We start from the raw sequence: 11,782 nt of genomic DNA on the forward strand, positions 1-11,782 counted from the left end.
AGGTAATCAACTTCTGGAAACCCAGTGACCACCAGGAAAGTCTGGTTGACGACTGTGAAGAGAACAGTGGCAACCTGGAGAGACAGGAGGCAGCCAGGAGAGACTGGTAACCGGGGCATTAGGCTTGGCAAGTCAAAGTGAATCTCCTGTGAAGGGGAACCCATTTTACACGCTATGGAACGATAAATACTAAGACACCCTCGGGGCTGTGCGAGAGCGGGGGAGGATGAACAGCCCATAGGACAGGATCAGGAAACGACTATGGAACCGACAAGGACAACGAACCAGAACAACGGATGTAAATGTTTTTGTGGTTAAGTCTGTAAGAATTCTAGAGGTTTGAAGATCCATCAAAGCAGAATGAAATGTGTGCAACCCCATTCTGGCAATCAACGCACAGAGACATCTGGTCAGACGGAAGAGGAGACCATCCAGGAAGCAAACCATAGTGATGATAGCCTCCCTGTGACCCAGGGTGAGGATGAGCACGAGGAACAGCCTACAGAGGTAGAAAAACTTGACGAGGCAGAAGAGATAGAGAGGATAGAACCAACAGTCCAAAGAGAAGACGGGATAGAAACAACAGTCCGTAGAGAAGACAGGATAGAACCAACAACCCGTAGAGAAGAGAATGAGCCACGCAAAGAGATGATCAAATGGCCAACGAATGCAGACAAAGCAGCTTGGAGAGCTCTTGACGAAGATTTTGAAAACATCTTAGAGGCAACATAAGCAGGCAGTGTAGACAGAAAGATAACAGCAATGATGTCCATTATTTACAGCGTAGAAAAGGACAGATTTGGAGTGGTACCACAAGTGAAACAACCAACAAAACAAGGCCATAGTAACCGGAGATAGAAGAAGATCAAGGAATTGAGAGGAGACTTTAGAAGGTTAAAGAAGAGGTACAAAGTCGCCAATGAGAATGAAAGGTTACCATTACAGCAGTTAAGAAAGGAAACTAGGGAGAAACTTAAGACACTTACAAGAGCAGAAACTCATAGAAGAGATAGAAAGAAAAGGGAAAAGGAGAGAGCAACATTTACAGCAAACCCATTTCAGTATATGAAGCGATTATTTGGAGCGAGAGGATCTGGTAAACTGGAAAACTCGAGGGAAGAAGTGGAAGAACATGTCAGTAAGACCCACAGTGATGAGAGACGAGGAGAAGACCTGGAAGAATGTGAGAAACTGTTAACACCAGAGGAGCCAAAAGAACAGTTTGATGAGTCAGACCTGAAGTTCCAAGAAGTGCAGGACGTAGTGCGAAAGGCAAGGGCAGGGTCAGCACCAGGACCAAATGGTATTTCATATAGGGTATATAAGAACTGTCCCAGACTGATCAGAAGGTTGTGGAAGCTATTAAAAGTAATTTGGAGAAGGAGAAAGATGACAGAGTCATGATACAAGGCAGAAGGATGTTTTATACCAAAAGAAGAGAACTCCAGGAAAGTTGAACAGCTTAGAACCATCTCCCTATTGAACATTGAGGGGAAGATATTCCTGGCAGTTTTAGCAAGGAGAATGACGAGGTACCTGCTTGGCAACGAATATATAGACATTGCAGTCCAGAAAGGAGGCATGCCTGAAGTATCTGGTTGCATCGAACACACCAGTGTTATTACACAGATTTTAAGAGAAGCAAGGGAGAAGAAAAGTGACTTAGCAGTGTTCTGGCTCGATCTAGCTAATGCTTATGGGTCCATACCTCACAAACTAGTAGACCTGACATTGGAGAGGTATCATGTTCCAACAACTATCAGAACTATGCTGCGAGAGTATTTTGACAAGATTGAAATGAGGTTCACAGCTGGAGACTTCACCACAGCTTGGCAGAGACTTGAAGTTGGAATACTAACGGGGTGTACAGTATCAGTAGTCCTGTTTGCAGCAGCAATGAACTTAATTGTAAAATCCGTAGAAAAACCAAGTAGAGGACCATAATTGTCATCAGGGGTCAGGCAACCACCAGTAAGAGCTTATATGGATGATATGACAGTGACAGCAAAAACAGTCATAGAGGGAAGATGGACTTTAGAGGAATTGGAATGGATGAATAAGTGAGCCAGAATGAAGTTCAAACCAAGTAAATCTAGAAGTTTGATAGTGAGGAAAGGCAAAGTGCAAGATGAGACATTTGAGTTAGCAGGTGAAAAGATACCAACAGTTGGAGAGAAACCAGTGAAATGCCTAGGTAAAAAGTTTGATGCAACACTAGCAGATATGATAAACATGGGTGAAGTTCAAGTGCAATTGGTAGAATGGCTGGCGAAGATAGACAAAAGTGGGCTCCCAGGAGATATAAGGCCTGGATATATCAACATGGGGTCTTACCAAGGATATTGTGGCCATTACTAGTTTACGAGTTCCCATTGTCCAAAGTGGAGACCTTAGAGAGAAAGATCAGTGCATGCCTAAGAAGATGGTTGGGTGTGCCAAAAAGTTTCAGCAGCATTGGGCTGTACAGCCCAGGAACAAAGTTACAATTACCAATGAAGGCATTGACAGAAGAGTATAAAGTTACAAAGACAAGACAGGTTATGACGTTGAGAGACAGCAAAGATGCTAGAGTGAGAGGAGCCAAAGTAAAGATCAGGACAGGAAGAAAATGGAAAGTCGATGAAGCAGTTAAGGAAGCTGAGACCAGACTAAAGCACAGTGTCATCGTTGGTGTAACAGCAGTTGGTAGACAGGGATTTGGTATGACAACAAAACCAAGGTGGGATACAGCAAATGAGAAGGGACGAAGGGAACTGGTGCAACAGGAAATACGACAGATGGAAGAAGAGAGTAGGAATGTTAAGGCAATAGGAATGAAACAACAGGTTGAATTGGCAAGGAGCTAGAAGCAGGGCTTTCACAGTGGAGCGAGATTTGGAGTATGGAGGGATACAGATTGTGTTTTCTCCTTAGATCGGTTTATGATGTTTTACCAAGCCCATCAAACCTCTATACCTGGGGGTTGATAGAAGACCTAACATGCACCTTATGCAAAGACAAACCAGCATCTCTACAGCATGTGTTGTCAGCATGTATAGTCGCATTGAAAGATGGAAGATATGCATGGAGGCATGACAGTGTATTGAAAACTATAGCAGCGAAGTTGGATACCACCAGGAGAAAGAAGAGAAAGATGCAGAAGAATATCACATTTGTAAATGTTTTGAGGGCTGGAGAAAAGAAAGACAACCAGGCAGAAGGTTTAGGGATACTTGGAACAGCATCAGACTGGCAGATGACAGCAGACATACATCAACGCATGAGTTTCCCAGCAGAAATAGCAGCAACATTGCTAAGACCAGATATAGTCATTTGGTCACAGGGAACTAGGCAGGCGGTCTTGCTGGAACTGACAGTCCCATGGGAAGACAGAATAGATGAAGCTTATGAAAGAAAGATGGCAAAATACCAGCAGCTAGTAGAGGATTGCAAACAGCGGGGGTGGAGGACGTGGTGTTTGGCAATAGAAGTCGGATGCAGGGCCTTTGCAGGACAGTCAATGTGGCGGGCACTTAGGACCTTGGGAGTGGTAGGAGCAGAGAGGAAGAAACTGATTACAGAAGTGTGTAGAGAAGCAGAAGTGGCATCACAGTGGATTTGGAGGAAAAGAGACGAAGTGTGGAAAAGTGCAAAGTGATAAAACAATGAACAGTTATTGTGTAGATAATGGACAGTTATAGATATACAGAACAGCATTCAGTTACAAAAGAACAGCAATGACATCAGCTGAGACATCAGAGCCGTGTAGGCCATCCAGTTCCAGGTTCAGATTGATCACCTGAGCCGGCGCAAATCTGGAGGTTGTTGTGGAATAGCGCCGAAACAGCCAAGGAAGGAGGACCCCACCTGATGATGGAATTGGATCAGCATTCGTTTGATGTTTACAAGGTAAAAAAGTACAAAACAATATCTTTGAGTTATATTTGTTTCTTCTTTTGCCTTAAATGTTTTAATCAAAAGCTCCTTTCTTGTGGGTTTGTAAGTCTGGATTTGTTTTGTCAATTGTTTTTTTTTTCTTTTACTTATTTATTTGTTTGTTTATTTTTTCTGTTCATTCAGCGTATGTTTTCATAAATCTATATTGTGTTTTTTTTTTTCTTCATATTGTTTTCAATTGTGTACATGTAGTGATCTTTTTTACAGACAAACGACGAATACAAAGTAACATTATAAGGTAACATTACTTCTTCAGCAAAAGCTAAACAACGTGTTGCAACATACTGACTTATGATGCAAAGTGGCAAAGTCGTTAAAAGCAAAAATAAAATAAAACCGGCCTAAGTCTACTATTTTTATTCAAACATTAATCATGATAAAAAGTAGCCATGATATGTTATATCATATTTTAGAAAAAAAGTAAAGCAAAATTGATCAAATAGCATATTTGTTTGCACAAGACAAAGCCGTATGACATCTGAAATTACACAATAAGGTCAATAAGATGTCTCAAATGTGTCCAAATGTAAAGAAAAATACTATGATCACGGCCGACACTCGGCTAACCGAGAGATAGGTCGGTTAATCTATATTGAGTATGCGGCTATATCGGCGGTGGGTCTGTTAATCGGGTTGGCTAAAGTCTGTTAATCAGGTGCTATTGTGAAAATCAGTGCAAAGTCATTATTTTTCATTGTATAACTTATTAATTATATTTATATCATAAAAACTATTCATGTCTGACAAAAAGATTTGGAGTACTGAATCCAGTGGTGTAATTCTTTTTTTTTTTCTAGCTTCAATAAACGATCTATAAAATGAAAAGGCGAGTTACTCATCAGTAAATTTATACACATTTTACACACACAAAATGTACACAAAAATGACAAGTTGGTTGAGTTTACTTGCATGCAATCTTTTGAACATCGAAAAAAGACTAGCATTATGTTTGTTTACCATATTAACATCAATATGTAAAAAATCTACACGAAAAACTGTATTTTGGTGACATAAATCAATTTTTGATAAAAATATGGTCTGTTAATGGGTCGGACGTATAAAACTCGGTCTGTTAATTGGTCTGTTAAGAGTTATGAATGACATTACTAGTATAATTTAATTGCTATATTGGGTGTTTTCTGAATAAAGGGATAGGCTCAAGATTAGTGGCTAGAATATATGGAAACAGAACATGAACAATGAAACATAAGTTTAGACAGTGGAATCTGAAAATTGATAGAAATTATTTAAAAAAGTGTAAAATCAAAGTAATTTTAATTTCATCAAAGAATGGTCGCATATATCATGTGGATTCTGTTTCATTGATATGAATGGCACCAATTTGTCATTTACATAGTTAAGAGTACATAAATCAGAGATAAACTTCGTAATGTTTTGATTTTTTTTTATCAAATGAACTGAAATATGTTTATAATGTAAACAAATATAGACAAACCTTTTAACACCAACCTTTCTCTACACCACCTTGAATGTCACTCGATAGAAAAACAAGCACGTTTGCGGACTGCTAGTCGGCTAAATGACTTACGATATCATAGGAATACATCATTACTCGAAAAATAAAATTAATATTATACATTTATTGTGATTTACAGGAATGTAAAATTGTCTTGTTGTTACACATTAAATCAGCACCAAACACTTATATAAAAAAACTAACTTATGTCTATTTCTTGTTTAGAACCACGGTTTAGAACTTAATTGGTACAGACATTTCCTTAGGCGGCAGAAAATGAGAATTATGACTCGGTACAAAGGAAAATACATACCGGAAATAAACTCCTCATAAATACCAGGATTGAAATTTGATATGTGCGCCTTATATTTACGCCAGACACGCGTTTCGTCTACGAAAAACTCATCAGTGACGCTCGAAAAAAATGTTTAAAAGGCCAAAAACAAAGTTGAAAAGCATTGAGGAAATGCAACTAATACCGGCGTCACACATCAGCGTATAGCTCCGGCGTGTTAAAAATCATTCATTGGCGTACTAGAAGCGTACCTAAAGCTAAGCGTTTATCCAGCGTTCAAGAAACGTATGTTGGATATGCTGTGTGTTTTTTATGCTGCATAAAAATTTCCTCGGGTTGTAGCGTTTATCAAGCGTATTTACTTTCCTTCAGTGGCTAGAGGTATAGGGGGAGGGTTGATATCTCATAAATAGAGAATAATACATGGCAAAATCCGTATCATATGTCGTATCATCCCGAGACATCAATATCAGCCCAAGGGCCTTTAGGCCCGAAGGATGATATTGGTCGAGAGTGATACGGCATGTGATACGGATTTTGCCATGTATTATACGCTTTATCATATGTTTCAACAGAAGAGTATTATATGAAATGTTTTCTGATCCATAGCACTGGGTTAACTTCAGTTCTACTTTTGTCTTGTTTCAAAGGCCTTAAAGAACTGCTCAATTACTAATCCGAAGCACCTTGGTTACCTTACAATTTGCGTGCTGTTGTTTTAAAAATATTTTGTTTATTTTTGTATTTTTTAACGTTGCAATTAGTTTGCCAAAAAATGTGAAAACTTGACGTTCATAACGTCACATACAACATGAAAACGACGTTCGTGACGTCACATACCAAACAATGACGTCATTAAAAAAAAGTTGAGGAAAAAATTATCATAAGCAAAAAAACAACCAAAACTGACTGCGTAAAAAAAAAGTAGAGGTGTGATAAAGGGTATGCGATAAAGGGTAAGGGTGTGTTAAAGGGTATGCGATACAGGGTGCGCACCAAAGTTGCGCGATATGGATTAAACAGCAGGCTATTTATCAAACATGTAAAACTACTGTATTTACTACTATAAAACATATGATAAACATGTTTATCCCCTCCGCAATTTTGCGCCTGTCCCAAGTCAGGAGCCTCTGGCCTTTGTTAGTCTTATATGATTTTTAATTTTAGTTTCTTGTGTATAATTCTTAGTTTATTATGACGTCCATTATCACTGTACTATTATACATATTTTTAAGGGACCAGCTGAAGGACGCCTACGGGTGCTTGAGTTTTTCTCAACATTGAAGACCCATTGGTGGCCTTTGTTCTATGGTCGGGTTGTTGTCGCTTTGACACATTCCCAATTTCCTTTCTCAATTTTACCTTTGTTTTTCGACGTACCTCAAACTTATGCAACGCTCTTCAAACGATTGCTAAGCGTTCTTATGGCGTGCAACTAACGTATACCGACTTTGTCAGTTTTTTTCTGTACGTTTGGTGCATGGCGGTCTATCCTCCAATGTGTGACGCCGGCATAAGGTATTTTATTCCTGAGGTAGAAACGCCTTAGTATTCGAAAGAAAACGCATGGAATTTAACCAGCTGCATTGAAACACATGACAGATTCATAGATCGATGTTACAGATTTTGAACAGACAAAAAAATAAGGCTGATTGATAACTTGGCGTAAATAATAAATTCATGCGAATTCGAGCGGCCAATCAGTCCATATAACGCTAATTTGAAGTGACACACCCTTTTAATGAAATGCAGAAAAAAAAAATTAAAGTGCTCTTTCTATAAGGATACTGTTGCACCATATTGTAATTTTTTCGTCACAAGTACATCTCATTTTTTTCAATGTGAAAATATAAACTCAAGGTAGTAAGACTATCGTCGTGGCTAAATAACCACACGATTTAAATTATCCAACCCATTAACAGACTGTATTCCCCTAATATTCATTAAAATGTGGTATATAAACTCACCTTATATAACAATTATGAAATATTTATCAACGACAACTGATTTTTTTAGAACCAAAGTACTACTTTGTGTCCTTTAAATCATATCTAAAAATGTTTTTTTGGCCTTTTATCTAAAATATTGCTATGCGTACAAGCATAAAAACAAATACTTGCGCGACGCCTTTTCGTTTTACTTAAAATTGCGCAGGCTATGCATTTTTTTAATGGTGGAAAATGTTCTATGATAGATATCATTTTGTCAGACACTTTTCTTTTTTTTATGTGATTTTCATAATATGCCAAAAAATCTGTATATTTAACAGAGTTCAACATTAAATTGTGAGTTTTACTCTTAACAGACTTTAGCCAACCCGATTAACAGATCCACCGCCGATATAGCCGCATACTCAATATAGATTAACCGACCTATCTCTGGGTTAGCCAAGTGTCGGCCATGATGATAACAGCAAATGAAAGTTTTAACGACCTTGACTGGCTATACATACCTTGCACGGTCGGTACTATGACTGTAATTTACAAAAAAAAAGTTATGATCCAGTCATTCATCATGTCATATCAGTATATGTTACAGTAAATTTGTATTATCAGGGATTATGTAGAATCCCTGATTTATCAGGGAATATGTAGAATCACTAAAATCATTAGTAATTATATATAATCCCAGCTGAAAATGACCAGTGATTTTACATAATCACTGAACATTTTAATATTTATTCTACAAATTCCCTAATATGATTTCAGGGATTATGAATAATTAAATGGTCCTTTCTTTGATAAACAAAATTAATATAGACAAATTATAATTTTAAGTTTTTTTCATGTTCCTTGCCAGATGAAATAATTTTGCTTTTAAACACAGCGGATGATCTAAAAGATATAAGTTCATATAACCAACACAAGGTTTCGAGGTATAGTTGAAGACTTCAAAATTTAAAATCTTAAACTTCCCTTCATAACGACAGCTTTACATGCAATAAAATTGAGAATGGAAATGGGGAATGTGTCAAAGAGACAACAACCCGACCTAATAAAAAAACAACAGCAGAAGGTCACCAACAGGTCTTCAATGTAGCGAGAAATTCCCGCACCCGGAGGCGTCCTTCAGCTGGCCCCTAAACAAATATATACTAGTTCAGTGATAATGAACGCCATACTAATTTCCAAATTGTACACAAGAAACTAAAATTAAAATAATACAAGACTAACAAGGGCCAGATGCTCCTGACTTGGGACAGGCGCAAAATGCTTGTTTGTTCATTGCTACTAAAAAATGACCTAAAAGAGTTTGAACATATATATTCATATTCTGATTTTTTGAATGCCCATTTAATTAGGTGTGTGAATTTTTTCTTAATATGAATGTGAGGCAATGTGGTATACAGGGTAGAAAAATCAAAACTTTGAACAGATTCAAAATCACCAATATAAGCATGCAATTTATCAAGTACTTTCAACGAGTTCTTGACACTCCAAAAGTAATTTATTCCACTATTTTCGAAGGCCTTATTTGAACAATTTATTATAAGGTTTTTAATTGTACCAAGTGTGCTGGTAAGAAGAATAGACAATTTAGTAGTTGAACAATGGCTTGAAGACGAAATAAATCTATATTTGTAAGGGGTTTTGTGTAGCTTCGGAAGCCAATACATAGTTGGGACTTTTATTGTATTTGGCTCTGCTTGTAAAGCGGTGGCTAAAAGTTTATGTTTGTTACAGATTTCGTTTTCTGAAAATGGAGTCAGTTGGAATGTTGGTGATTTGGTGATTTCCTTTTTCAGAACCTCAATGTAAAATTTACGTCAAACAATAATAATATTATTAGCAGCTTTATCGGCCGGGACGAAAACAAATTCCTTGGCTAGTTCTTTTAGTTTATGTTTGATACGAGAAATAGGTTTATTGTGGTTATTGTTAATAGTAAAATGTTCTTTAAAATGTTGAATACGTATATCAACTATCTTCATTACTGAATTAAAAAAAGAGTCCAAAGATTTTTTGTCAGCTTTTTCCCGTTTTATCCATTTCATACAGTAAGTATGGAGTGAGTCGTGGATGCTATTAATAATTGACGGGGGACGATATTTAGGTCCTTTACTGAGGAATGATTTTAACTCTCGGTCTTGAACGATGTTAAGATCTCCTGTTATAACATGGGAAATTGGTCCATAAATATATTCGGAATTACTGCAATTACATGAAGTAGGTGTATTTTCACTGATACTGACATCTTTACACAATTGACTATAATTAAACACAAATTTCCGGGTAGATTTCTTGTAAATATAACAAATAAGAGGTAGCTCAGTATTGTCAAAATATCCAGGAATTTGTTCTTTAACTGAATGGTCGTTAAATATACCGGCAATATTTACAAAATCAAAGCCTTTATTGACATACTTAATTTTGATAAAATGTTTTTTATGATCTTCAGGGCGATCAATTTTGGGAAATAATTTAGAATAACAATATGCCATAATAATTTGAACAATTTCATACTTAGGACTGCTATATGAAATTGTGTTGCAATCCTCCAAAATTTTATTTAACTTATTAACCGGTAACGAACAGAGTTTTGTTAACAGATAATGTCTGCCGTTGTTTTTTGAAATAGAATTAGGTCTGAAATATTGGTATGATTGGCCCGAAATTTTCTTTGATTGCGATTTGTTCTACGACCGTGAGAACGGTTTTTACGAACAGTTTTAGAAACTATATCCAAAATGTTAACGGAATTGGTTCTAGATATATTACCAATTCCCATGATATTATCATTTAGACCGAGAGGGTAAACTGTCTGTAATTTTTTAATCCAATTTAATTCAATTATTTTCCGTGATCGTACAAACTTTGAATGCGATTCACCAGGCTGCTTATTTACTACTTCTAAAGGTTGTTTATTAAAAGCCATCGTCAAATGAATATTCATGCTCTATTTGTAAATCCACAAGTATGTTATTTGTGATACATGTAAAGCAAATGGTGAAGTAGATTATGGAACAACTGTTTTGTGTGTTTTGTTTGTGTTCAAAGAACAATTTGCAAGAAATTCAAACTGTGAGAACTTATATAGCATTTAAATGTATAGAAGAACAGGCAGAACTTGGGATTGACAAATAGAACAAAACTTTAAGAGGAAGCTCGCATATTCTCATACTAATTCGACAGGATAAAAGAGAAAAGGGAAACCCAAAAAATATAATGGTAATTCTTAAAAAAAATAATTAAAAAAGGATATTGCCTGACCACAAAACAATGGTATCTTTATCTTTCTTGTTCGAACCAGTTCAAGGTTGCAAATTCCCATTTTTTTTTTGTGGGGGAGGGAGTGTACCTTCGTATGCTTTTACTGAACTTTTTATTTCTCTTAGGCGTGTTGTTAAAATCTGATTCGATATGTGCAGGAAAAGGATTTTTAAAATGTGGATATTGTGGTAAAAACAGATGTGAAGCATATTATATTGATATATTGTGTTTAACATTTTAATATAGTGTGCCTAACTTTTTAAAGAAATGGGTTTATCATTTTGATATATTGTAACAATTTTTGTTACTTTATTATGATGTTTTTATGTGATTTTATAGAATAAATTATTAAATTTTTTTTAACTTTCTTTACAAATACAACTATTTCTTCATTTCAGTTATTATGTAGAAACCCTGACGTTTTTTTCTAGTGCTTATACATAATCTCTGAAAATTTCAGGGATTCTACATAATCACTAAACTAGCCAGTGATTCTACATAATCCCTGAAAATTTCAGGGATTCAACATAATCACTGATTATACAAATACACTGTAACATATATATGTAAAGTGATACTTTATTTCTGGATTATTAGATTGAATTTTATACGTTGATTTTAATGTTCTGTGGTATAAGAATCGTATAATTGTAATTTGAATAGTTCTGTGATATATTTTTGTTGTTGCGGTGTTTTGTGGTATTCTTTGGTGTTCTGAGGTAAAACTACGCCCTGGAATTAGCCTTGCATCAATAATTTTCTCTGTACACGAATTAAACGTATGGCCAAATTCAATATTTACAAAACATTAAAATATTACATTGTGTCTCTCTTTGATTTAAAAAAAACAAACAAAAAAAAACA

Source organism: Mytilus trossulus, chromosome 1, assembly GCF_036588685.1.
Source record: "Mytilus trossulus isolate FHL-02 chromosome 1, PNRI_Mtr1.1.1.hap1, whole genome shotgun sequence".
Classification (NCBI taxonomy): Eukaryota; Metazoa; Mollusca; class Bivalvia; order Mytilida; family Mytilidae; genus Mytilus; species Mytilus trossulus.